The following is a 27,998-nucleotide window of genomic DNA, read 5'->3' on the forward strand; positions in this document are numbered from 1 at the left end:
TGATTATTTTTTCCAGTTGAACCTGGTTGCCAAGGAAAACTCTTTCTCCCTTCTAAAACCAGGCAGTGAATGCGCTATCTCAAATGGAAAATTGAGTCTTGAAATGCAAGAACTCCAGAAAACCCACAATGTAAAATAAAATTCTGAGGTGGATAGGTTTTTTCAGAAATGTATGGTACAAATACAGTTGTATAAATATTTAAAGTCACCAACACTATTTTTCCTTGGGTGTTATATAATTTCATGTTTTAAAAGTAAGAACTTATTCAAATAAATGCAGCTTTATTTAAGACTCTCCTAAGTCATTTACATTTATAATTTTTCACACTTTTATTACCAGCTTAAGCCATCACTAATTTACTGATGATTCCCAAATAAATTTCTTCAGCCATAAATGTCTTTTTTAAAAAAATATGTTTTAAAATGTGGACACAGAGTCTTGCAATGTTGCCCAGGCTGGCATGCACTGGCTATTTACAGGTGTGATCAAGGTGCACTGTAGCCTCAAACTCCTGGGCCCCAACCTTCCTCCCAAGTAGCTGGGACTACAGGCATGTGCCACCATGCTTCATAAATCTCTTCTAAATCTTTCCCAAGACCTGTGGAATCTGGATGTTCCAGAGGCCTTTAAATCTAACATTTTAAACCAAATTCATTATTTTCTTACCAAAACCTTTATTTGTACCTGTTTAATATCCTACCATTTTAATTCAGTTGCCCAAGCCAGACATTTAAGTCTGTTGATTTCAGTTTCCTGCCAAATATCCCTCCAGTTCCTCCTCCCTCCCCAGTGCCAAGGTCCGGCCTCAGTCCCCCATTCTTTGCCACCTCAACAAGTGCAGTGGACTCCTAACTGCGCTTTCTGAAACAATGCATATTTTTCTACACTAATCCACCTTGCTTAGAACACAGAGACTTGCCCAGCTGGCTTAAACAAAAGCAGAAACCTCATTTTAAATCAATATTCAAATCTTTCTAAAAGGCTCGTTCATTTTCCCATGTCAGTTAAGTAAAATACCTTGAAAATAAATGTCTTTGATGACTGAGGCTTTTATTGTGTCTCAAGGCCATCATTCTGAATACTGGTGATTATTATACACTATCTGTGTTGTGGCCATCATGACATTTGGCTTAAATGAATGTGTTATTCTTTATAAGTTCAATTTTTAAATAAATGATTCTTACATCAGTGGTTCTTAACCTTTCTGGAGTCATGCACCCTTCTGAGAATGTGACAAAAGTTATGGATCTTTTCTTGAGAACAATACACACACATACACACACACACTCACAGACACACACTTTGCCTACAACTTCAAGAGTTTCTTAATTCATCCATGGATCCCTAGAGCTATAATGAAACCTGGTTAAGGAATTTGCCTTATATAAAACTGTTTTCATGTCAGAGGCTTGATATACATTTCTATTTTAAATAAATGTTTGAATGAATTTGGTCTTTGGTGAGATGTGATTGGCTGCCTACTTTCCCAGAGTTTGTACCATGTCTTTTGAGAATGGTCTGTGGAGAGGGCAGTTTATTTGTATAGCCAACTCAATTCTGCTCTTCACTAGCTACAGGACCTTGTGAAATCCTATAACTAGCAAGATGTGCAGAAATCAGCTCAGATTCTCAGCCAGGGGACCTGACATCTTGTCTCCACATGCTCTGCTAACTTGGTAAACTTTTTAGAAATACAACTCAGATGTAAGATAAGGCACATCTGACATGATAATATTTTGTTGTATTGGTAGAGTCTGTCTCATTTCCACTACTTCATTTTATCCCAACAAAAACCTGATGAGAAAGTCAATGAGTTGTAATTATTCAACACATGAGGACAAATAAGGAAAAGAACACAGGCTTACTCAGTTAAACAGGAAACATGCAAAAAGTCTCATTCTGATTCTATCCCCCAAGTCTCTGTAGACCTCTGTTCTTCATGATTTAATTCAAGCTACACGTGAGTTGAAGACATCAAGGCAAAATAGGTTGGATCCATTAATATCAAATTAGGTCTGTATGATTTGATAGTGTTAGAAAGAAAGTTTTAGGCACACATGAATAATGACTAATAACATTTTGGCTGATATGGTAGGCTACATGGTTGTTGATAATTTCATCTTGGGGTCTGGGTGCAGTGGCTCATGCCTGTAATCCCAGCAACTCTGGAGGTGAAGACAGGAGGATTGCCTGAGGCCAGGAGTTTGAGACCAGCCTGGACAACATAGCGAGGCCTCATCTCTACAAAAAAGTTTAAAAAAATAGCTGGGCATGGTGGCACGTACCTGTAGTCCTAGCTGCTCCAGAGTCTGAGGCAGGAGGATTGCTTGAGCCCAGGAGTTCGAGGTTACAGTGAGCTATGGTCAGGCCACTGCACTCCAGCCTGGAATACAGAGCCAGATCCTGTCTCAGATAATAATATTTTATTATTAATAAAAAATATAATAATAAATAATTTTATCTCATTAAAAAAGGGCAGTTTTGTAAAGTGTAGGGTTTTTATATGTGTGTGTGTGTGTTTTCTTTTGAGACAGGGGTCTCACTCTGTCACCTCAGCTGGAGTGCAGTGGCACGATCACCGCTTACTGCAGCCTTGACTTCGGGGCTCAAGCAATCCTCTTGCCTCAGCCTTCTGAGTAGCTGGGACAACAGGCACATGCCACCATGCCCTGCTAATTTTTTCTATTTCTTGTAGAGAAGTGGTCTCATTACATTGCCTAGGCTGGTCTCAAAATCCTGGGTTGAAGCGATCCTCCCGCCTTGGCCTCCTGAAGTGCTGGGATTACAGGTGTGAGCCACCGGAAACCGTAGGTTTGAACATATTTTTGCATGGATTTTTTTTTCCTGAGCTACCTTTAACTCTACACAGGAATTAGAGACATAAACTTGTCTAACTTTACCTGAGCTCTCCAGCATTTTTTTCGCATCCTTCAAAAAAACGAGTCTCACTCCAGGCTGAGTGTTCTTGCTCTTTCTCCTCTCTCACATCCTGTGTCATACTTGTAAGCTTGGAGCTGGAGGGACCTTGGAGACTGGTTCAACCCTTCCTTGTGCAATTAGGGAACTGAGGCCCAGAATGGTTAAATAATTTGCCAGAGGTCACACAGCGAGCAGTAGCAGCAGCTCCAAGATGAGATCACATATCTCCTGCCTACGGGTTCTTATTTGTTTTCCTTTCTTTTTAAATGGAAATTTTAATATCTTGACATCAAAAATTCAAAATATAGCAGAGAAAGACTCATAAGAGCTATAAAGTCATAATAATTAAGTTTACAGTAGCTTTTCAAGTACTATAATTATATACCTGCTCACCCACCCCACTCCCCATATGAAGTTCTACCTTATCATAGAATGCTTCCCTAAATTGTTTTCTAGGGACTGTCTAAAATATGGAGAAATTAGCTTGTCATTTCTTCAGCTGAAAGGATAACACTTTTGCTACATAAAACTTTTAATTTCTGTCAAATTGAAAAGTGGCATTCTAGGTCTCCATAAGGCAATTTTATGTCAATTAATGCATCAGAAGGTATTTAATGAGAGCCAGTGTTGTACTTAGCACTATGTTAGGTAAACCCGAAGAGAAAGCGGAAAAATGCATATTTGTTCAGGAAGGAATTGGGAAGTGAAGAGGGAGTTGAAAGCTTCGACACTGGGATCGCAGTGTGAGTCAACAGAGTGTATGAGATGAACAGTGGGTGACCAGCCTGACTGAACCATGGCTCAGTGATGCCAGTAGTTGGAAATAAGTTTGAATAGGTAGGTAGGTAGGTAAGCAGAGAGCTTGATAGCGAACACTCAGGGCACTTTAATTTGAACCCCATCTGTGTAATTTTGAGCAAATTACTCAACTTCTCTGTGCCTCAGTTTCCTTGGCACAGAAATGGGGATAATAATACTTCCATTCCCATATTGTTGAGGAGGTTTAATTAGATTTACAAGGTCTAAGCACGAGTAAAGTTTAGGGCATTGCCTTCTATGTCTTCCATCTACCTTAGTAAGCATTTTTATGCCCTTTGGTTTGGTTGGGAAGTGAAACTGAACATGCTCCAACAATATTAACTATTATATTTTGGGTGAAGCCGGAAAATAAAGACTTGAAAGTAGTCTGCAGAGTTTGAACTTGAATAAGCAACAGAGAGCGGTTCCTAGGCAGAGTTGGATTTAGAGAATCTGGGCTTAGAAAGGATCTATTCAAACTCCAGAGTTCTTGGGTACGCTGCCTCTACTCTTTGCTAGTTGCTCAAACATCTCACTCCTGGGGAAAGAAACCACTCGGCTGCCTGAACTGGCATGTGGAGTGGTGACAAACAGCATGGAAGACATTTGTCTGAAAAGAACAAAACAAAATTGGATTTCAGAGGATTAAAGTTAGTCAAATTGTTATGGTTCTTTCGCTTTGTGGTGAGTCTTTAAAGGTCCAATTCCAAGGTTAATAAGTAAAAAAGCTGGAGAACCAGGATGGTAGATTGAATATTAACGAGTACCTCTTGGATAGTTACTGGAAAGTTACCAATAACGCCTATAGTAATCCCTCCTTGAGTTCTCAATAGGCCTTTGCCCTCTTTGGAAACATCTATGACTCTGGTAACATCTAAGCACCCGACAAGACTGCACCAATTCATCCTTCTGGCATGCCAAAGGGACAGATAAGCAAAGTGAGCCAGAGAAGCTATGTCCAATTTTCAAGGTGGAGAGACATAGGCCAAGTTTTGGGATCTGGCCATCAGTCAATAGTCCTCAGACCCTCTTAGTCTAGTTTCTCCAATTCAGATCATCTGGTCTCTGCATAATTACAATATCTTCCCTGTGGAATTTGCAAATGATTCTTGGACTGTGACTCTAAAGGGAAAAGATCTAGTAAGTTACTTGCTGTTTTCATTAAACTTATCCGATCTCTCAAATAGGTAAACTATTTTTAAACCTTCGAGCAGCTGCAGATTATTATAGATGAATTCAAACGTTTTTCTCTCAATCGGCTGTGCTTTTCAGATTCAAAACTCTCCTTGTGCTTAATTTTTTGCAACCTCGGCCTCTGCTGTCATCTTTTAGGAATTTGGAATTAGTAGGAACAGTGACTCCACCAATACATGATGGTGACAAAGGTCAACTACAGGCTCGGTGAAAATAAGAATTCCTAAACAAATGTTGTTACTCCAAATGGATAATTATTGATAAAGCAGAGCAAAGCATTTGCCAAACCTGGTGCTAGATACTTATTTATCAGGAATATGCCACATGTTGGGTAATATACACAACATTATGATTAAGAGAAGCTACATAAAAGGTACCAGACAATGTACAAATAACACAAATATTAGAAAAAGAAGTAATCTGTGCTTTACCTGTCATGTGGCCACACCATCTAAAAATGCATTCTCATATTTGCAGAAGTAAACATTAAGGATTATTCTTGAGACCACTCCTACTGATTCTGAGCATAATTATAAAAATAACAGATACAGTGCATAATTAGCAATAACATCTTTGTATTAAAAAAAAGTTTTCCTGCTGTTGTAGAATGAGTTAAATAAAATCTAGTTATCCTTCTTGCCCTTCCAGACTCCCCTGGTGGGCCAGATGCCGGAGCCCCCCAAATTTTATGATGTGTCAGTCGAGTTTCTCAACTAGGGGTTTGGGCTTCTCTCTGGGTCCCTTTCTCTCTATTTGTCTCTCGCTCTTTCTTCCCTGACCCCTCCCCATTTTTAAAAGGCTTTAAAGAACATCTCTGGGAGACAAAAATAGCTCCAGTTGTGAGAGGCCTACACACCGGGAATGCAACTGAGAGATGCAAGTCAGCAAGTGCGAGCCGCGAACATGAGTGTCTGGCCCTGGGTGGATGCTCCTCGCTGTCTTGGTGCCGATTCTCTGCCTGGGCCCGGTGGGTAGAAGGGAAAATGGTTTTTCAGGGTTGGGAGGTGGGTTGGGTAGGTTTGGGATCCCTAGCCATAGGAATGGAAACCCCAGCATTCGGGCTGAGGGGGCTCTTCCTTCCCCTCCCCCCACGTTTTTCAAATTTATTTTGCCCAGGCGGGGATTGGTGACGGTCAAAAGGGAGCAGTTGGCACTGAATGTCACCCTGAAGGTAAAATGAAAGACAAAAGATGAACGCATGCTTGCTTTCCGTTTGCAGCGGCTGCGGCGGCGGCAGGAGCAGCAGGATTTAAAGGGGAAAAAAATCACACGCATATGCACACATATATACACACCCAGAGGCGTCAATTATGCAAACGCAATAATGCAATCAAATCATGACAGTGCCGGGAATTTTTTTTAGAAAAATATAGATATTTATTTTTAAAAAGAGAAACGCATGCAAACAGAATCGTGCACATACCACGTAACCACCCGAGGAGAACCTGGCAGCCTCTCTCTTCTTCTGCCAAGTTATCATTGAGAAAACAGACAGGCATCATGACGTCCTGGGTCACAGGGAGTGCGGACCGACGCTACCAAGAGAAAAGGGAGGCGCCTTGGCGCTCCGGCTAGCCGTGGGCGCCCCTCTGCCCCTCGCAGCCTGGCTCGGTGAGTGCACAGCCGCTCGGGACGCGGACCCCGGGTGCCAGGCCGGCCCCGCGCCCGCGGGGGCAGAGCGGGGGGCCGTGCCCTTGCCACCGGAGGGCCGGCCAGCACCCCCTCGCCTGCCGAGGTCGCGGGAGCCCAGTTAAAGGAGGCGTGTGTAAGATGTGCAATGTTCCTGCATGGGGGTTTTGTAGACTTTCATAGCCAAAGAAACCGGCTTCGGCTTCTTTAAAATCCCCGACGACTCACCTGATTAACCTGCTGCAGTTCTGACCCTGCCAAGGTAACTGGTCCAAATCCTTATCATCAACATCTGGAGACAGACATTTGCATCTGGGGCATTCTTTATTTGCAGTCCTGGTTGAAATCTAGATTGCTACCCCCTTCCCCCTTCACTTGCTTATAGTCTCTTGGAAAAAAAAAAAAAGCAACCCCTCCCTGAATAACACAACCATAAGTACTGCCCACCTCTTGTAGACTTGCCTTACCATGACTGCAAAACTGTGAGCGTGTGTGCTGGAGACACAGATGAATTCTAATTGCAATTAGATTTGTTCTTTAAACACCCCTCCCATCCCCCTTCCTGGATAGAGACTTCAGTGCTTGGTAAAGTGGCAAAGAGTGAGGGCAGAGTTAGGGCGCTGGGAGGGGAGGGGTTAGGGTGAGGGGATATGGAGCAGGGGTCGTTGGGGGAGAGGGTGGTGCCAGGAGTTGAGGACTGCTGTCATGGGCTGGAAAATCCTTCTGGTGATTGCTGCTGCTGTAGTCCTAGGTGTCTCCCTCCTGTCCTCTACGCTGCTTTCCCTCCCTTCTCTCTCCCCAACCCTTTCACCTTCCCGAGGGAGTCGCTGAAGTTGCACGGAGGTCACCCGATCATCATTTAACTATTTTAAACCATCTACCTCCTTCTACCCCTCAAGTCTGTTACAGCCTCTGCAGGATAGACCCCTGCACCCCTTGTTTGGTGATGGGAGAGTCTCAGAGACAGAAAGACACAGAGGGCAAAGCTCCCCTCCTCCCTTTCTTTTCCCTTCCGGCAACCTTTTCCAAGCTACACCCTCTCCCCCTTTCAGAATCTTAATGAGCAATTCTGGAAGAGTCCGGAAGGGCCTGTAGAAACCCCCGCCTGCCTCAGTGCTGTGGAATGATTATGTATGTGTTTATTTATTGTGCTTGTCTCGGTTATGTTGTGAATTGCCACATGGGTCTGCTTATGTTAGGGAAGCACGTTTGCTATGTTTGTGTTGTAGTACCAGAACCAGTGGCCATGCAATAAGACACAGACACACACAGAAAGCAAATGATTTCACTAACATAAACCAGAGGGCAATGTTGAAAATAGCACTCTCTCTCTCTCTCAAAAAAAAAAAAAAAAGACAGGAAAAAAAGAAATTCTCAGCATGTGGGTTAAGAGAAGCTGTTAGGTCCATATGACCTCCTACTACTTTCAAAACACTCCTGCTTAATACTTTAAGTCAAGATCAAGAGACCTGCGGATGTTGTGAAGTATGTTTCAGAGCAGCTGAATGACTTGGTCTAGTTTTGAAGAGAAACTCTCATTTGTTTCTCACACTGCCCAAAGACCAAATAGGGGAGTGTGTTTGGAAAATGTCCAAATTCAGAAGCAGCAGGCGAGAGAAAAAGAGTCGGAAATGTCTTAGAGAAAAAGACAGAAAAATGGGATTGAGGAGTGGTTTCAGGGTTCTCTCTCTCTCTTTTTTTTTCCTGTCCAGCAGATTTGATGTTGTCAAAATGAGTTAACCAACCTGAGAAACAGTTCTGTCATTGTGGGAAAGAGAGGGAAATTTGAACATTTCTCAAATCCCGAGCTGAGGAATGCCTGACAGGAAGAAGAGACATGAAAACACTGATGGAGACGAAGTGACATTGATGGGGTTTCATCTCCTTCAAATAGAAAAAGAATCAAGTATATAAGGAAGCAGGCCTGGATGATCATTTAAGCGTACATTTGTCTGTTACGCATGGCTTTGTTATTCTTACTAAAGCAATTCTCATAACTCTTTAAACTCGCATTAAGTAGAATTAAACGTGTGTATATCGAGAATGGTATCACATAGCACATAAAACTGTCCATTGACTGGGGTGATGAATGTAGACAGAAGATTGTTCTCTTTCTTTAATAAATCAAAATAGCATCAAAGTCCTCGTGCATGGTATATACTGAAACCTGCTGGTCTTCTTTACCGGGAATTGCCTGGGGAGCCAGGGGAGTTTGTGATGGGTGTTGCTTTAACAAACTAGAGCAGATCAATCGATTAGGTTTCCGTGTGTGCTGCTCAATTTATTCTGTACAATTTTTCCAGAAATTAAAAGGTTACCAAGAGAGTACCATGTTCCCATCTCTGACTGAGCACCACTTATTACCGCAACAGTATTTCAATATTAAGTGATCTTCAAGATATTTCAGCTTTCATTTTGAGTTCTGAATGTGAATCAGCATGAGAATGGCAGTGCAGCAAGATAAGGTATAACTAACCCGGCAGACAGCTGAAGGGCTCCTAGGAAAGTGTTGCTGAGAGGAATATCTGGGGCTGTTCTCAGTAACCTTGTTTACAGGGACATTTCAGTTGCAGCTAGAATTTTAGCAAAATCCCGCCAGAGGTAATGGACTTATGTTTGAAATGGATCCTAAGCGTCTCTTTTTTCTTCTGCACAGACATGCTATGCACCTTAGCTGAATACTCAAGACAAAACTTTTCTGATGCCCTATGACATTTTCTAATGCAGACAAATCCTTGGATGAGTGTGTCATTGGAAAGGGGGTTATTTATGAAGTTCTCCTTTTGTTTACAGATGTGTCAATACAAGTAGCTTTAGTCTTTTAAAAAAAATGTCTTGTGTATTTGACTCTGTTAGATGCAAAACAAATCATATCCAAGGAGGTTAAAGTATGCCTTACAGAATGACCTATGAAATTGGTTTCAATTAGACACTGAAGGTGTCATTATCCTAGTAAAGGAGATTTGTGACATAATATAGAAATTCTGTATTTGTTTCAAAATTGTTGGAAAAATGTGGGAATAGAAAGATTTTGAGGGAAATGCCAAAAGCCACATTAATGAAGAAAAACATTGTTGAGATACTTTTGAATAATAGATAGGTTATGTAATGGTCAACCACAAGATAAAATTTTTACACAGTATTTTTATGGCTTTAAATTGGCTGCATTGTAAACTAAGCTTACTACTCTATTAAGTCATTATACTTTTCAATTATTTAACATTTCTGGCCAAGCTATCTTCTGTGGTCTTTTTCTGTACACATCAGAAATGATGCGTACAGTAGTAGTTGTTTGTTGTTAGTGCGAGGACTTTGTGATGGAGCAAGCTTTAATTTAAACTTTTCGAGACAATATTATGAAGAATGCACAGAGGAAAAAGAATGTTATGGATATAATTTGAGCCCTATGAAATGGGGATAGCTACAGCATTGAAATGTACCTAATACAATTTGAGTTATTTTCACTAAGAAACCTTGATGGTATCTGCCTTCTAGGTACTGTGCTTTTGGAAATACTATATATCCATTTAAATGCAGATCTTCTCTTTTCTCCAGGGAGCAGTTGGTGAATCTTTCAATTGAACCACGGGTATGATAAAACCAACTGAAAATTTTTCCATGAACAATAGAGTCTGTCGTTTTGAAGTAATGATTATCAAGTTTCATAATATTGTGATTTTTAAAAATTCATTTAAAATATCTTTATAAAGTCAAAATAATGTACCGGGACTTCCTGTGCAAAGGAAGAAGTTTTCTCTTGTCACTTTGTTGTCAGTTTGTTAAAGCTGTGAAATCATATGGCTTTGCAATTCAGTTTTTAGGTTGGCACTGCCATCCCAGTAGAGTAAGTAGGCTTTAGGAATCAGAGCAAAGAATTATAAGTAAGTTCTATGTGTTCTCACCTTCTCATGCTAGTGGATGAGCGTGTGGTGCTGTAGGAGAGTTTAAAGATCTTTCTTGGCTGGGCACAGTGGCTCACTCATGCCTGTAATCCCAGCACTTTGGGAGGCTGAGGTGGGTGGATCACGAGGTCAGGAGATTGAGACCATCCTGGCCAACATGATGAAACCCTGTCTCTACCAAAAATACAAAAATTAGCTGGGTGTGGTGGTGCGCACCTGTAATCCCAGCTACTCAGGAGGCTGAGGCAGGAGAATGGCTTGCACCTGGGAGGTAGAGATAGCAGTCAGCTGAGATGGCGCCACTGCACTTCAGCCTGGGGACAGAGTGAGACTTCGTCTAAAAAAAAAAAAAAAAAAAAAAAGAAAAGAAAAGAAAAAGAAAGAAAAAAAAATCTTTCTCCAGAACAATCTTTAGATAATTTTGAACCTAATCTATAATATGACGTTTGTATTGGAATTAGTGGTGGTGCCAAAAGGGAGAGCCAGAGCCCCACGGGGCCTTCTTTTAAGAGATGATTGCAGAAAGTAACACAGCTTTTTGAAATAGAAGGTCAATACACACAGTCTTATGGTTCAGAGAACTAGAAAAATTCCTGCAAACCTTGAAGCAAAAATTCTTGGTAGTATGTTCCTGATAAAAATTTCTGTGAAATTATTGCAACTCTTTATGTCTATCACACAGAGAAGGAAGTTTTCTTTTTCTTGGAGGTTAGATACCATTCATTTACTCATCCTTGATTCACAACCCATTGTGAAAAGCCACTCTCTCCTTAGCTTGCCCCCTGCACTGTACTGGGGATAAATCTCATCTCCCGTTCCTCTTGGACATGTAAACCATATACAGATGTTTATTAGTATATTTATAATATTATGCTTGATAATACCTATAGTTGTGAAGAATAATCATTTATAGTTTTAAATCAGGCCTTTATTTACATTTTTATTATGAAGGATACTTTGTTCATTTAAACAAGGTAATGATCATAGTTATCACACACACAAAAAAGATTGAGTGTGTTTGGAATACCTGTGGTAAAATGCAAGATACTGGGGAGTCAAAGATATTTTATTTATTTATATGGCTGTTTCTTATGGTGTATCTGCTAAAATAAATAACCTGGACACTTAAAAGGATGTTAACAAATGAATTTGCTCATTTTACTTTCCCTATACAAATTTTTTTTAACTTGGACAATATGCATGCCTGACAGTGATTGTTTACTAGTTTGAAGATTTAAATTCAGGTTGCCAACATTATGTGAAGTATAGCAAAACTTTTGCATTCCTATTCTGATAGATACTAATGGAATAGGATAAACCATGTTTCCAGATATCTACGTTACAGAGTGGCTCATTTAAGTTTGGTCTCATTCTAAGATATATTAGATTAATAAGTCTGATTTTATGACCAGTGTAATTTATATTCACAAATACCTATTTTTATTAGCACACTTATAGGTTGTAAGCAAATTTCCATATATGTTAAATACTCGCAACAAGAATAACTAATATTTGTATAGTGAGTTACAGTTTATAACCATACATTATCTACAAGCTGTTCTTTAGAAGAATATTTATTGCACTTTCTTCCTTAAGGAGGCAATCAGTTTTTACATTGTAAACATTATTTGAAAATAGATCCTATTGTCAGAGTTCCCTCCCTTCCTTCCTCTTTCTTTCCTGTTTCTTGTTTTTTTTTTTTTTAATCCATTCTTCCATTTTTCTTCTTTCCTCCCTTAATGGGGAAAAAAACCTAATGACTTTTTTTTGGTGGAGCATGTATAATTGCTTATCATACATTTCTATGAAAGAAGTAGATGTAGCAAGCAATCCCACATGATTTTTGGAATATATCTTCTGCTCACCAGTGTTCTTGAGGAAAATGTAAGGTTGCAGAAATCATTTCATGCCCTGTATGTTTTCAAACATAAATCAGGAAAATTGTTAGCAAGTTATAGCTTTTCTTAGAGACTGTAGCTATAGTACTATAGTAAACATGGGCTATATATTTTTCCAAGTTATTATGTGTGGAGAGAAATCTGAAGTTGGCTATTTAGATGAACAGTTTAATTCAGTTATTAGAAATTCATTTTCTATTTATTATGAACATTTATTTTCCTAATGTTGCAGAATTGGGATATAATACCTGATGATGCTTTGGCCCAATCACCTTCAAAGTTAGAACTGTGCTCTTTGTAGCTAATGTGCATACTAGCATATGGCAGTCCTCAGCTAAAGGTCACTCGAAATGGTGCTAAGCTGGGTTTGTAGTATGAGCTAGTTACCCACTTCATCAGAGGGCAGTAGTGAACCTTTGTTTCTTCATTTCTAAAATGAAGGGGTTTGACTCCATGGTCTCCAACTTACTTCACCCCTGCGATTCTGAGTTTAGTGCATGATTGATAATGATCAATCAATTAATCATAAGCCTATTTATTTCCTTTCTATAAACTAACTATTTACTTAAGTATGGCCCTACGCCATGACTAGAAATATTAGTATACCGAGTAGTAAATGAGCTCAGTATCTGTGGTTTCGAATGAAAGCCTCATGAAATTTAGAGTCTGGTTTGCATTAAAATTTTTCCATTGTAAATCAATTAGTAGATATTTAAAACACTTTGTTTTTTTGGTCTTGCAGAAAACAATCTTAAATTCTGATTAGTTTCCTAGGCTAGACCATACAAGCCCTTTGTTGCTTATTGGAGTGAAATAGTGTATTATCAGTGATGAACAAAATGTAAAGAACAGTTCTATTATGATACAAGTGATAAGCATAATACAAAGGCAGTAAAACAGAATGAGAGTTTATCATTTATCTAGACTTGCGATGGTTGGTGTTTAAAAGAAAGCACATATAACAGGAAGTTTAAAAGAGACAGAAATGATTGCAGAGTATCTGAAAGGGATTCTTAGAAACTTTCGGGACTCTTTGAGGCTGGTTGCAAAGTATATGGCTTTTCTTTCCCTGATACACTGAAATATTAGCAGTACTTCTAAGTTTATCACTTGTGATAAGATGTGGCTTTTAACACCTAAATTCATTGAACAGGGGGAGTGAGGAAAAATGGAGATAGAAAAAAAGCTATTCTCTGAAGTAGTTGGCCAAGTTGTGAGAGAAGGAAAAATGGAAGCAGTTGGATGAAGAAGAGGGTGAGGTGTGTGTGTGTGGGGTGGGGGTGAGGGATGTGGATGAGGGTGGGGAATAGCCTTGTCTGTACTTAACTGAGCTGTGAGATGTGAAGCCAAAAGGAAAAAGAGGCAAACTAGTGTGTGCACGTATCCCCTGAAGGGAAAGGACAGTGTGTTATGAGAAAAGGCTTTGGAATTAGAGCTCTCATTTCAAAATCTCTACTGGATCACTTATTGCCATATGATTTTGAGACATTATTTAATTTTAATTCTTTGAACCTTTATAATCATAAAAATGTGAATAATAAAAGCATCTGCTTCTCAAGATGGATATGAGAGTTGAGTCAGACTCTTGGCTATAAAAGTGCTTATAAATGGTAAAGTTACTTGGTTTCAGATGGTGAAGAAGAGTCATTAGGTCCACCAGTTCTCTGTGCTGAACAGATCTGGCCATTCTGAGGTGAATTTGCTCAGCTCCAGAGTGGTCTTTTGTTGGTACATTTCTTGTCTACTGTAGAACATGCATTGTGGTTGGTACTTTACGTATTACTTCAGGGAGGAAGCAGGAAGTAGTTGCTGGGCAACTGCTAGTTTCTCCCTGAAGTAGTTGCAGGGCAGCTGGGCAGCTGGACATCGAAGATGGTAGTGAGACTGACAATTCTCACGTATGCAGTGCCAGTGCTTGAGCATATTTACTTTCCCTTACAGATGGCTACAGCTTGTCTAAACAAACAAGTGACTGACTTTGGAAACAAAAACAATGTATTCAGTAATTGTGTGCTTTATCTCAAATATCGCCTGTCATTGGCACTTTTGCCATGACGTTGCTATTAATCTAAATTTCCTGGATTTTTGTTAAGGCTGAAGGAATCATTGTTTGGTAGTAAATACTTAGAAATAGTATTATAAATTCCATCTTAAAAGATGCCCAGGGTATAAGATTAGAACTAATGTACATAGTAAGTGCTGGGTGCAGTGGCTTACACCTGTAATCCCAGCTACTTGGGAGGGTAAAGCTTGATGATTATTTGAGGCCTGGAGTTAGGATCTGCCTGGGCAACATAGCAAGGCTCCATCTCTAAAAAATGCCAACCAACCAAACAGAAAGAACTAATGAATGTAATACATTCGTTGAAATCCAAGTTCTAGATACCATACATATGTCTTTTAAGAATATTTTTGGCCTGGCACGGTGGCTCACGCCTGTGATCCCAGCACTTTGGGAGGCTGAGGTGGGCAAATCACCTGAGGTCGGGAGTTCGAGACCAGCCTGACCAACGTGGAGAAACCCCATCTCTACTAAAAATACAAAATTAGCCGGGCGTGGTGGTGCATGCCTGTAATCCCAGCTACTCAGGAGGCTGAGGCAGGAGAATCACTTGAACCTAGGAGTCGGAGGTTGCGGTGAGCCGAGATTGTGCCATTGCACTCCAGCCTGGGCAACAAGAGCAAAACTCTGTCTCAAAAAAAAAAAAAAGAATATTTTTACCTATAATTCACTGATAAATGTCTAATCAACTCGTCCATCAGAAATGGGTTACATTTTAATGCATAAAATGAAGCAGTAGATCAATAATTATTTAAGAAATTTGAGCTGTTTGTACAGATTATATATGTATAAAAAGCAAACTCTACCCAAGATTGCTGGATACTGTGCTCTGATTTATAAGATAATGATCAACAAAACTCTACACTTTTGTGAACTGTTAAACCTAGAAACTGGGGCCGGGCGCGGTGGCTCACGCCTGTAATCCCAACACTTTGGGAGGCCGAGGTGGGCGGATCACGAGGTCAGGAGATTGAGACCATCCTGGCTAACACGGTGAAACCCTGTCTCCACTAAAAATACAAAAAATTAACTGGGCATGATGGCGGGCGCCTGTAGTCCCAGCTACATGGGAGGCTGAGGCAGGAGAATGGCGTGAACCTGGGAGGCGAAGCTTGCAGTAAGCCAAGATCGAGCCACTGCACTCCAGCATGGGCAACAGAGCGAGACTCTGTCTCAAAAAAATCCCCCCCAAAACAAACAAACAAACAAACAAACAAACAAAACACTAGAAACTGGAGTGGACCCAGAAATCAGGAGATGTCTTCGGGTCAGGCTTGAATTAAAAAGTAAATATTTAATCACTTTTACCAAAATTCATCAGGGCTACAGTGTACAGGATACGTGCTAAACAAATGAAGAAAACAATCTTCAGGGAGTTTGATGATGAGTCAGTGTTAAGAACTTTGACATGTATATAATGATTTGGAAGTAATGACATAGACAGCATGAGCACTGGAAGGCCACATATAACCTCCAAACCATCATTTATTGAAGGGTTCCAGCTTTCTGTGAGGACGATTTTGGGTAGTAAAATTGACCCGACTTGAGTTTTTTTCAATTTAGGAAAATTTATTAAACAGGTAATATCTTTAACATCATGCTAGGCCTGTTTGAGAATATAAAGTAATTTTAAGATATAGTGCCTCTCTTTAGGGGACTTATGCTACCTGCAGGGAAGTGCATTATATGTATATGTGACACTGCGAAGATAACAAGTATAATATCTAATAATGCAAAATATGAATGCTATGTGGTCAATTCATATATATTTATATATATCTTAAAGAGAACTTGACAGAATCAGAAAGCTTGGATTGATGTTTAGGCTGCAATTTACCAGCTGTGTGACCCTCACTTTCAAGCCAGTTTTCCCATTAGTAAACTGGGTGTAGCTTCATCTATCTCATAGGACTGTTGGAAGGATCAAACGAAACAGAGCATTTAAACAGAGACTGCACAAATTATGGGAGGGAAGGAGGAAATATGTAACACTTGTGGAACTGCACTTGAGGGTAGAGACCATGTCTTAATTGACTTTGTGCCCCCAGTGTCTGGCACTGTGCCTGGCTCTGAGAGGAGGCTCAGTAAATGTTTGTAAATGCATGCGTGCCAGGCACTGTGGTAAGCCCTTGACATGTGTTATTCTTTAAAACTTCACAAAAAATTGCGTATGGTAGTTACAGTGTCTCCATTTCACAGATGAGGAAACAGAAGTTCGGAGATTTTTAAGCAACCTCCAACCTCATGTAGGTAGAAAGTGGTAGAGATAGGAAGTTAGATCTACTTGGCACCAGAGCCCAGAGTCTATTCATTACATTATGTGGACTCTCAGATGTAAGGGAATTATCATTATTCCTAAACAATAGTGTGGCCAAAATGAAAAGCAAACACCTTGGATAATTCACCAATTGCCCAGGCAGCTCCTGGGCTGGCTTTCAGATAAGTAAGGGAACATTCTCTTGAGCTGCCTGACACATTTAACGTGGCCTTTTGTTAAACTGTCAGTTCTGATTTCTGGCCTTTGAAGTAAAAAGCACAATAGTGAAAAATACCATATAATATACCATAACCTGGACTTGTCATAGAGACAGAAGAGAAAGGAAGGGCAGTGAGGAACTCACAGTTAATGAAGTGGTTAACCAATGACTTGGATTAAGTTTGTTACTGCCACTAGCAGCCGCCCTTACCTTCTATCTCTGTCTCTCTCTTTTTCTCTGTCTCTTACTCTGTCTTAACTTTCACTACTACAGTTGGTAAGGTCTAGAATTTTCACTCTCTTCTACGTTAAGGATGATAATAAAGAAGGTGATTCCACTGCTAAACAGTGGAATATTTCATGTTCTTCATTGCTTGTCTGTTCCAACATCTCTATAGCTCATTACAATAGTTGGTTCTGTTGGAGTGAAGTTTTGCAGCCATCCCCAGTTTCTAATGAACAATACTAAAATGGCCCCTGACAACACATTAATGTTAAAACTCCAGCCTCTGCATTGGGAGACAGAATGCAGAAGTTGATACCAGACTACCCGATCTTACATTATTTTGTCCTCAGTTTATTTCTGAGGAAAAACAGAGGAACCTTACATACAAAGGTTTCTATAAGAAGCAGAGGGAAATGCATTTAAAAAAATCCTGATTCATTTTAAAGCTTCTGTTAAAATATAGTACACTGTAGGTCAGGACAGCAGAGACAGGAACTACGTATAAGTCCCGAGAATACCTTACACTGTTGTCAGAATCCAGCCAGTAACAGTGTGTGGTTTCCCAGGGACTGCGCTAACATACCTGAGATGAAACCTGGTAGGGAGATACTTTCCACATTCCTTTCTGACCTGTGGTGAGTCTGCTGGGGTGCATTGTGTGAAGTTGTCAAAGGTTGCTCTGCTCTCCAGCACTTGGCACCAGCTCCGCTGAAATGTGATGCCATTGGTTTTCAGTAAAGGTTCCTTTCTGCAGGGCTGCAAATACAGATCAGCTGCTACTGTGTATACACAACCAGGGAGCAAATCAACCAGCACATTTAAAGCAGCCTTTTTAACCCTGAGACTTTCCAAGATCTCCTCTTCACACAGGAAGTTTCCTTCTCTGTTGTCAGATTTAGCACTGTGCTCTTGTCATCAGATCCGAGCTAGGCTCCCTGCTGCACAGTAGAGAGGCTTCCTTAAGACATTTGTCCTTGAAACTGCACCAAACTCTTGGAAGAACCCAGAACGTGTAAGTATGTATGATTTAGGCAGCAATAGTACAGGGCAAAGCTGCAATCAACCATTATACAATATCCGATTAGCAGTGCAGGAGGGATTTTTCTGACGTTATGTTACATTCATTTTCAATTCGTTCTGAGGAAACAAATCAATTCTAGCTTCTGATACAGTGACTTTGCAGTAGATGGGGTTGTAATATGTTAGCTTTAACTATTTGCTGTTCTCATTTAGCATTTAGATGTGACTTGTGGGACAATTACTGTGGGCATTAAACTATAAAACTTCTAAATTTTTATTAGGAATTGTAATTGTTGGTCATGTCCATCTTGAGAAACAAGTTAGCTTTGGGGAATGTTTTTAAAGAATTAACCACATAAATTCATGGACAAAAGAATGAATTTGTACTGTTCTTGCTCTCAAAACATATTAGTTTGCAGTTTTAATTTACTCATAAAGAGCATTCCACTGAGGTTTTGTCTTAATTGAATCCTACCTAGTGCTGTCTGTTTGGTGTTTTACTGTCTTGTATATATCTGTTTAAGTTACTTTGCTAGGATTGCAGTCTGGTTAAACCTGTATTTAGCCACTACCTAGATTCTAAGAACATTCAGGTCAGTAAATGCTCACAGAATTTTGGAAAGTGGTGGATTTGTTTTCAAGGGTGGTCGTATTACCCTTGAAAGCTTTTTAGGTGCACAGTGTGAATGGCTGTCAGATGGAGACCACAGACTGAACACTCTGAGGCTCTAAGTCAAATCTCGGCTTGTCCACTTTCATAACTCCAATTAACTCCAACCAATAAAAGCCCATGCCCCCTTTCTATCAATTTTTAATATGCAACAATACTTATGTTTATAAGATTAATTTCTCTCAGATTAGTCTGATTGATAGCTGGATTGTGGTTTCTTAAGAGCTTGCTCCCTGAAACCCACAGCAGAGCTGCATTCCATTTAACTAGTGAATGTAAAAACGGGTAACCATGGATTCAGCCACCACTAACTGCCAGTGCAATGACTTGTTGTAAACAATACAAATGAGCCAGGAGAGCAGAGGCAACCAGACATGAAATGATTTTAATAGAAATTACGGTAAAAGGTCATGTGATTTGGTATCAGCTTCTGTTCAGTTTTAAAGGGAAAGTCTTTATTTTCTCCCCCTTCTTCCCCCCTTACCTATTTCCAACCAACCCAAGTAGGTATCTCCACAAACTTGGCAGGTCCCACTCTGTGCTTCCATGGAGAAGGGCGGCCAATGTGATTCTGGGCAAAGTGTGGTGACTTGTGGGTTTTCACTGGTAAGTACCTTTATTTTAGAAACAAAAAGGAAGTCTGTATTTCAGGGCTTCCTTTATGGAAGGTCAAGCTAATTGCGTACTAGAAGTTCTCACGTCTTGACATAAGAGGAATAGGTCATTTCGTTCCTTAGCTTTTAAATGGTACAACTGTCTTTTCTGTCTCTCTCCCTGTCTCCAGATTAATTCGTAAACTCGGTCTTTCTGAAAACTGTTATTTGCTTTAGAAACAACTTCTGCCATATGGTAATAAGCACATGCAGATACTGTGAGAAGTGCTGTGTCCTAACTTCAGAGTTTTCATCCACCCAGATATTTTCTGAGTTCTACGAGGACCAGATATCACAATAATATTTGCATTTCTCTGGTAGAGGTGGTTTCAGTGTGTGAAAATGATTGTATTCATAAATTTGCCTTCAACCGAGAAAAATGAGCAAATTGTACCTGTGTTATGTGCTAACCTCGTGGTTTGTTTGGTGTGCTGTTATCTGCTATGCTTATTTTAAAAACTAAGTGAGGAATGTCTAGTAGCCAAATCTGGGGGGAAAGGGGACATTTGGAAGCATAGCCGTGTCTTTATCCAGATTTGGAGGTGGATCTAGTCAGTACACAGCATGCATGCAGGAATGAAGATGCTCAGAGTCAGTCTCAAGGAACCACAGGCACTTTAAGCAAAGGACTCTGTCTAGGTGTGCTGAGCTTCAAGGTGAAACAGACCTGAACTGGTTTCTTGAGCCATACCTCCTTCCACATACAGATGGTATAAATAATTGCATCATCCTGGAACAAAAGATAATGGCTCTTTTAACTCCTTTTAACATATAGATTCTTCTGAATAGATGCATCATTGTACATATACAGGTGTCATACTGAATGATAGAATTTCAGGTGTGTATTTTTCTATTAATACCTCTACCGTAATAGAACCAATCAGCACATGAAAAAGCATGAGGGTTATAATTTAGAAGCTCAATAAAATGTAAAAGCATCAACCCCCTCTACATACACTCCAGATTTTATCTGGCAAACTCTTTGTTTAGAACTGTAAGTGCTAAGTGTTAACATAGTGCTTATATTTAAGCTTTTTTTAAAATCAATCTTTTTAAGATGTTGGAGAGCCTTATTGCATGCTTAGACTGAAAAATGTTTCAGAATATCATGGTTAATACTGTGATCTCATGGTGTGTTTTCTATTCTAATACCAGCTATGTTTATCAAAAAGATATAAAAGAATAGACTCTAGTAATTAATGTTGGGGGGGAAAGGAGCAATTTGAAGCAAGTGTGGGAACACCAAGTATAAGTGGAGTTTGGGGTAAAATATAATAAAAATATGCTGTTTTTACTTTTCCTCACCTTGATTCTCCAAGCTGAAAGATAGGACTAAAAGTGTTAGGTACAGGGTGATTATTAAGCATAATATTCAGAGTCAGACATGGGTTGGGGTTTTGCTCTGGACCTAACCATGTTTAATATTTTTAGGCAAAGTGACTTCACCTACCTGACCTTCCACATTCTCATCTGTATAGTGAGGGTAATAATGTATACCAATGTTGGCTGAAAGAGTTACATGAGATAACATATGGAAAGTATTCAGCAGTGTGTCTGGCAGAGTAAGTGTCCAGTAAACTGTTGCTGGTTTCATTATTATCTTGACCCTCGAACAACATGGGTTTGAACTGTGCAAGTCCACTTGTGGGTAGATTTTTTTACAACCTAACACCGATCAAAACTACAGTGTTTGTGGGCTGTGAAACCCATGTCCAGAGGGCTGACTTTTCGTGTACGTGGGTTCAGCAGGGCTGATTGCAGGACTCGAGTATGTTTAGGCTTTGGTATATGCAGGAGTCCCAGAACCAATCCCCAAGGATACTGAGAGATGACTGTATTTTTGATTGAGGAAAAATATCATCAAGTAGAATCCTGCTCTGTGTGCTTCACAGAGAAGGACACTATTCACACCATTGTTTGGTCCTGTCATAGTGACAACTGTACATCACAGTAGCTTTCATCACTTGGGAGATGGTGATTCATTTTGTAGCATAGTATAGTGTTTTACTTTTAAAAAGTATGTTTTTTGAGATGGGGTCTTTCTCTGTTGCTCAGGCTGGAGTGCAGTGGCACAATCATAGCTTATTGCAGCCTTAAACTCCTGGGCTCAATTTTTTAAATGTTTTGTAGACATGGCATCTTGCTTTGTTGCCCAGGTTGTTCTCGAGTTCCTAGGCTCAAGCTGTCCTCCCACCTTGGCCTCCCGAAGTGCTAGGATTACAGGCATGAGCCACTGCACCTACCCTATATAACATTGTTATTAAAAACCAAAAGTAATATTCATATTCATTATTTTTTAAATTTTCATACAAATTACTTAGAAAAACTAGTTGAGTTTTTTTTTTTTGGGGGGGTGGATTTCTGATACTATGGGTATTGAGGCTAAATGCACATTTTATGTGTGATTCTATTGGTAGGGTCAAGGCAGAGGGACATTTAAAGGGATTCATGGCTGGGCGCGGTGGTTCATGCCTGTAATCCCAGCACTCTGGGAGGCCAAAGTGGGTGGCTCACCTGAGGTCAGGAGTTCGAGACTGGCCCGGCCAATATGGTGAAACCCTGTCTCTACTAAAAATACAAAAAATTAGCCAGGCACGGTGGTGGGCACCTGTAATCTCAGCTACTGGGGAGGCTGAGGCAGGAGAATTGCTTGAACCTGGGAGGTGGAGGTTGCAGTGAGCCGAGATTGTGCCATTGCACTCCAGCCCGGGCGACAGTGTGAGACTCTGTCTCAAAAAAAAAAAAAAAAAAAAAAAAAAAAGCATTCATAATTACACTAATCCTAAAAGCTTTAAAGTAGGGGTTCACAAAGATAATCAAATATACTAAAAAGCAGTAATAATGAACAGACTAGTAAGTATGGAGTGTATATGCTACCAAAGATATATTTCTTGGGAGTATTGTCTACATGTTCACTGTGTCTTTTGCCCTTCTTGAAATCTAAGGTTCTCATTCTTTCATTCTTCTCTCGTGTCCCTCCCTTCTTCTCTTCTCTCCCCTTTTTTCCTTCGCTCTTTTCTTTACTTCTCTTTCTCGCTTCCTCCTTTCTTCCTTGTTTTCTCCCTCCTTTTCTTTCTTCCTTCTTTCCTTCCTCCCTTCCAGCTCTTATATATTGTCCCAGCTACATAACATTTCATTTTTACTTGTGAATCAGAGAGTTCAGGGGATGAAAAAAGAGGGACAGGAGACCCACAGTCTTTTGATGCCAGCCCTGGTTTTATAAACGGAAACTTTAAGAGGAGTCAGAAAAATCCGTTTTTCTTTCTCCTGCTATTGAACAGGAGAGCCACATTTGAAGTGACCTGCAGACCCTAGGGAAGCCTTGCTCAGTAACTATTTGTTGATTCATTGATTAAACAGCATGGAGAGAAGGGGCATCAAGCACGGAGATCCCCTTAGTAGTGAAAGCTTTGAAACCCCAAGCTGCAGTGTGCAGTAGGATGGCTTCTCTGTGACCTTCCAACAGCTAATCTCCTTTAAGAACTGAATCAAAGCAGTTAAGAGATTCTGTCAGATGGATTTTGCCTACAGTTGGGTTTTTGGCAGTTGCATGTAGAAGGCAATACATTCTTCATGAGGATTTTTTTTTTTTTTTTTTTTTTTTGTCCAGAAAGGAATGAAGACAAGGTGCCAGCAGAGATCTCTAGAGAGAGACTCTTATTTAGCCATGGTACTATTCGGGCAGAGACAGCTGCAAGGTGGATGACTTTCTCACACTTCCCAGCCAACCTTCTTTTTAACCACCCTTGTCTGATGCTCCAGTCAACAAGCACATCAGTGCAGTGGGCTTCTCTCTACAATCTTCTTTCCCAAGGGCAGAGAACATGCCCTTGGGAGATATCATATGACTGGATATCATATGAATGACAATGGGTATTTGTCATGTTTTTCTAGGGAAATCATAGCAAGTAGCAGGCTAGAGATGAAATTCCTCATTTTAATAGATAAATAAGTTGCCCACACAACACATGAGCTGCAAAACCAGGGCTATGGCTTGCGATTTCAGATTCCCAATCTAGAACTTTGTTGAAGGCTTCTGCTTTCTAATAAATAGATAACAGAAGAGACAGCTCGTGTCATAGGAGAAAACACACACACACCCCCAGTTTAGAAAATAGTAAAACTATCTTAAAGGGACTGCTCAAAAGAATCATTATAGGTCTGGTTCAAATCCTGAAGCTGTAATTTCAAAATTCCGCCATCCTTGGGAAAGATGCTTAGCCATTCTGAGCAGTGGTTCCCTTTGTTGTAAAGCTGGGGTTAAAATAACTATAATGTCTATATTTTAGGCCTATTTTGAGGATTAAATAAGATTATATATTTAAAATGCCTATTCCAGTGATTAACACAAAATAAATACCAGTAATGTTATTGTACTCTTCTTTCCCTCTTCAGGTCAGTGGTATATGGTAGAATTATGAGAAAAGTCTTATAAGTATGCCTCTGGAATAGTGTAGCTCAGTGGTTTTCAACATTTTCTTCTGCTGTAACATATACAGAAAACATATGTGAAGAATCACCACATCCCTGGCATAGAGTGATCAATATATAATAATACGATGGTGGTGATGATAACTGTGGTGGTGATGACAGAGATGCTGATGCTGACGGGTGACATGCACATACCGCAGATGAGCACTGGACTCTGAGTAATTCCAGAGCTTTAGCTTGGATTGCACTGCTTTCTTTTCTACACTAGAGAGGAAATCAGAATGTTACTGAACATCAATAATTACATTATAAGTGCAACTGCACCCATTTAAATTAAAAAGAAAATCATCAGCAGACTCCAGTACTTTATTACTGGTAACAGATTACTGGCAACATACCAGTTGGTTTAGAAGATGCCATCTTTCCTGGAGGAAGATGATTTTGGAAAATGCTTTACATCATAGCTCTAGAACTAGACCCCAGGGGTTTGAATTCTGGCTCATCTATCTGCGATGACCTAGGGAAGTAACTGAACTACTCTTCATCTCTCTTTCCTCATCTGAAATTGGAATAATAGTTATACCCACTTCATCAGATTGTTGTGAGGATGAAATGAATGAACACATGTAGATTACCAAGAAAATGTCTGGCATACAGTAAGCATTCAGTGAGTATTAGACATTATTGGAGGTTTTTGTCTCCAAGCTATTTGATGGGGCAACATCCTATTTTGAAATTCTCCCTACAAATTGCCAATATTGAAGTTAGTCAAGGTGCCATTAATATATAAAACTGATTTTTAGTTTTCACATAATAGTATCTGCTCCTTACTGTTCACTTACCATTTAACCAGGCATTAGGCTATGTGTTTTACCGGTATCTTAATTGATATAATTCTCTCATTACTCTTATCAGATAGATATTGTTACCCCTATCTTATACATGAGAAAATTGAGCCCCAAAAATGAAACTTGCCCAAGTTCACACAGACTAATAAGTGACAGAGCCAAGCCTCAAATTCATAAACTTCCCTACATATATACATATTGCTTCATTAAGTTAGAGAAAATTTGCAGGGCTTGTGGGAAAGGTGTTTTTGTTTGTTTGTTTGTTTTTTGTTTTTTTGCAATGAAGGAGAGACCCAATACATAACTGCATTTATTCTAGGGTATTCAAAAGTCTCATAGCAGAAACATGGAAGGCAATCACAATAAAAAGCAATTTAATTTTGCTATTTAATAATCACATAAATATCACAGAACTCAAATTTAATTCTGTCTTATGGAGAAGAAGAAATGGCAGTGGTGGACAAGAATAATGGGACAATGAGGAGAAGAAAGAGGAGGAGGAAGAAGAGAAAGTGGAGAGAAGGAAAGAAAGAGAAAGGCAGAAGTAGGTGGCTCTCATTTAACAGGTCACCAGTTCTGGAAGTAGAGTGTCTGGGATCATCATTTCCATTTCAGACATTATTTTGTCCAAGGTAACACAACTAGAAATAGTGGAATTGAGATTTACATTGTGGTATTTTACCTTCGAATCAAGTGAACTCTTCTACTCTATTTTGCTATCTTTTGAGACAGAGATTCATGTAAAAATATAGACACAGAAAGAGGCATGGAGAGAAGTATAGGTACATTTATGTGAGGACAAACAATGTTAAAAGCATTATTTTGCTTTTCCAGATTTTAACATTGGTCTGGAGTGGTGGCTTACGCCTGTCATGCCAGCACTTTGGGAGGCCAAAGTGGGGTGGATAACCTGAGGTCAGGGGTTCGAGACCAACCTGGCCAATGTGGTGAAACCTTGTCTCTACTGAAAACACAAAAATTAGCCAGACCTGGTGGCACATGCCTATAATCCCAGCTACTCGGGAGGCTGAGGCAGGAGAATCGCTTGAACCTGGGAAGCATAGGTTGCAGTGAGCCAAGATCACACCATTGCACTCCAGCCTGGGCAATAGAGTGAGACTCCATCTCAAAAAAAAAAAATTAACTTTGGAGATTTTCTAAAGTCCTCTTATACTTTTGCAAATATAGACATAAATTAGATTAATCTATATTAGAATACTAGGTGTTTAATACTATTTGATGATTTTTATTTTAAAATAGCTTTTACTTCTCTTAATTGATATTTTAAAATATTGTGAACTAAATAAGCCGCATTCTTCCTAATTTTACAGATGAAGAAACTGAGTTATGTAGTTTCCCTAAGATCACCTCAACTTACAGCCAAAATGAGAGTCATTCTCTGCATTTTACCCCCACTTCCTGGACCCTTGCCCCAGAAAGATTTTTCTCTCTACTTTGGTGATCTCTTCCAATTAGAATCAACTTATAGGAACTTGGGGACATGTGGATGGAGGAGAGTCACATCTTTGTATATAATGAGGGTCTTCCTGGGAAATGGAAATAAGTGACCATTTTTTGCAGGTTTTGCTATTGCCCTTGAGTCTGGGACACCATCATCTGGTCTTTAAGGAATGATGTGAGGGCTGTGATTTACAACATTATTTTTTTTCTTAGAATCCAGGCTGGGGCCTGGAGGGAATCCTGTGCCTTCTTGTGCTGTAGCTTCCTGGAGTCCACCAGACACTATGGTGTCTTCCCTAGAGAGTTGCCTGCTGCTTCTGTGATGTGGCCGACTGGCACTCTGTAGAGCAGACGGAATTCCCTTCTGAGAGGTACTTCCTGCTTTGCATGTTTGTTTTGAAGATGTGGGTTTTGGTAAGCATAGGGGACCAGAAAAAGAGGAGAGGCCCTAGACTGTTGTATGAGAAATGAGATGCAATATAAGTCAGAGTGGAAAGAGGAAGATGAAAAGTCCTTGTATTTCCAAGGTTAAAGTCAAGGTTAGGCAACCTTCTTAAGTCAGTTTAATTATTGTATTAGGGTTCTCTAGAGGGACAGAACTAATAGGAGCTATCTATATATGTGTGTATATATATATATATCTATTTCTATATCTGTCTATCTATCTATATACATACACTTTATTATATATATACAAAGGGTAGTTTACTAAGTATTAACTCACATGATCACAAGGTCCCGCAATAGGCTATCTGCAAGCTGAGGAGCAAGGATAGCCAGTTCCAGTCCCAAAATTGAAGAACTTGGAGTCTGATGTTCGAGGGCGGGAAGCATCCACCATGGAAGAAAGATGTAGACTGGGAGGCTAGGCCAGTCTAGTCTTTTCGTGTTTTTCTGCCTTCTTTATATTCTAGCTATGCTGACAGCTGATTAGATGGTACCCAAACAGATTAAGGATGGGTCAGCCTTTCCCAGTCCACTGACTCAAATGTTAATTTCCTTTGGCAACACCCTGATAGACACACCCAGGATAAATACTTTGCATCCTTGAATCCAATCAAGTTGACACTCAGTATTAACCATCATAGGTGTAATCTCTGAAGTTAGACCACTAGTCAAAGGCCCTAAGGTACTTCTTGGGAAAATACTGGGAACTGCCCAATTATTCTTTTTAAATGCTGGATGTGGAGGGGAAGGATTAAAGTTAGGGATTGGGGTATTTTAATGCTGGAAGGGAGAAGAATGATTGGAAGGGGGAAAAAGTGATCGCTTTTTACATTTTTCTTTAGAAGGTCATGTGACCAGCTCTGAGTAAAACTGCTTGAGAATAATTGTGCTTGTTGATTAGATGATTGTTTTCTTATCGTTTCCACTAAATAACATGCAAAACACCTCCCTTCTACTGTTTTTCTCGATGTATTTCTTCTAATAATACATGATATTTTTGTAGTGAAAGTTTATGAAGTCACAACTTACCTGTCTTTTACAGCTGAGTGAACTTAGCAAGATTATGTGGCTTGTTCAGAGTGACACGGCTTGTTAAAAAAATATAGCAGAAGACTAGAAATTGGTTTTCTGACATCTAGATCTAGGTTTGTTTCACCTCTTAGAGATTCCAGTCTTGGAAGAGGGTTGGTGCAGGAGAGGACTGGAGATTAAGTGTGAAGAAAGTTAGGAAGGGGATTAAACACCCCTGGAGATGTTAAAAAAAAAAAAAAGACTCCTAAGATCATATTGTGTATTGAGTGTGGTATCCATGGCTACCAGATAGTGCAAGGATTCTGACTTGGTCCTCAATTGAAGAATTAAA

The 27,998-nt window shown here is 39.8% G+C and overlaps 1 protein-coding gene across 30 annotated transcripts in view; it reads left to right on the plus strand.

Moving 5' to 3' along the window:
• ESRRG (estrogen related receptor gamma) overlaps positions 1-27,998 on the plus strand; it is a 640,701-nt gene that overhangs the window by 41,404 nt on the left and 571,299 nt on the right. For 5 of the 30 annotated variants that reach the window (XM_054658893.2, XM_054658911.2, XM_054658899.2 and 2 more), the window contains exons 1-2: positions 13,652-19,401; positions 26,402-26,559. The exons of 8 other annotated variants lie outside the window; for them this stretch is intronic. The gene's annotated coding sequence lies outside the window, so the exon portion shown is untranslated. Of the gene's footprint in view, positions 1-2,463; positions 5,880-5,920; positions 6,804-13,651; positions 19,402-26,401; positions 26,560-27,998 lie in introns of those variants that run through there. 17 more of the 30 variants (XM_063791995.1, XM_063791964.1, XM_063791973.1 and 14 more) reach the window with 10 other exon arrangements.

The sequence above is a fragment of the Pan troglodytes genome, chromosome 1, assembly GCF_028858775.2.
Source record: "Pan troglodytes isolate AG18354 chromosome 1, NHGRI_mPanTro3-v2.0_pri, whole genome shotgun sequence".
In the NCBI taxonomy this organism is placed as follows: domain Eukaryota; kingdom Metazoa; phylum Chordata; class Mammalia; order Primates; family Hominidae; genus Pan; species Pan troglodytes.